This window comes from Acyrthosiphon pisum, chromosome A1 (genome assembly GCF_005508785.2).
Source record: "Acyrthosiphon pisum isolate AL4f chromosome A1, pea_aphid_22Mar2018_4r6ur, whole genome shotgun sequence".
NCBI lineage: Eukaryota > Metazoa > Arthropoda > Insecta > Hemiptera > Aphididae > Acyrthosiphon > Acyrthosiphon pisum.
In genome coordinates this window covers 5,902,799-5,904,095 of record NC_042494.1, presented here as the reverse complement: position 1 = coordinate 5,904,095, position 1,297 = coordinate 5,902,799, and positions in this window count along the sequence as shown.

Sequence of the window (1,297 nt, the reverse complement as noted above, 5' to 3'; positions counted from 1 at the left end):
ATCAAAAAACTAAAAATTCGAGGCAATCCGAGTTCAATTATTTTTGTAATTAACATATTCGAACAAATTATTAGCTTTATTAATAGCGATGCTAGTTTCTAGATTTGAAATTATTTGTTTCATTTTTCTAGATATAATATAAACTAAATGAATAGTTTTTTTATATAATATGTGACGATATAGGTTATACCAGGGCTTAAATCAAAAATAATAATACCGTTTACCGTTATATGGATATTAAACGTTATGATCGAATGATTGTTTAACGTTATATTATGTATATTAAACGTTATGATGGAATGACTGTTTAACGTTATATAGAATTTAAACGTTATTCAACTTAAGCGTTTAAACGTTTTAAAAATTTAAACGTTATGAAGCGTTTAGCATTATCTGATGGATATAGCTTGTTTCCCACACAAAACAGAGTGATTGAAAAATATAATATTACAAAAATAACCATAATATATAACTTACTGATAGTCATAATTTTATAAATATTTTATTGTTCAGGCAATTATATCATGCTTCAATCGTTTATCGTTTCTGTTTCGTTATCCGTTATCCGTTTTCAATCGTTTATCGTTTAGCGATATGTTACCCGTTAACCGTTTCAATCGTTTATCGTTCACTGATACGTTATCCGCTATCGATTTCAATCGTTTTTTGATGTGTTTAACGTTATATTCATAACGTTATAAAAACGTTTTGAAGCCCTGGGTTATACTATAGTGCAGAGCTATTCAAATCACGACTCCAAAGGGGTGTCAAATCACCGGAAACCAAAATCAATACGTAGGTTATGACGTATAATTAATATAAATATTATTTATAATCAAAAATGTACCTAGGTATATTATGAAAACGGTAGTGAAACACATTACGCGACTGCTTGAAGTCTTATTTCTAGTACTAAAGTCACTGTTATTGTTATCCATGTTGGCCATATTGAATATTATGTATTGTTTCAATTTTTTAATAATAATTTGGTATCCGTAAAAATATTATGAACACGCAAAGCAGCTGCGAGATGAAAATGTTTGAATACCTCTGCTTTACGTTGGACGTATGAGTACGGTTTCCAACGGCCTCGAGTAATCGTTATATTTGTAAATATACATTTATCAGGAGTGAAAAGGTGTACCAGCACAGTAAAAAAAATAGAATAAAATATCTATATAGCTAAAAACTATCGGTGTACCTGGAAGATAGTTACGCGCGTTTTAAAACCGTCCCAAACTGTTCAAAGGGGAAGACGATAACTTATAACTGCGAGAAAAAAAACGACCCATGGCCG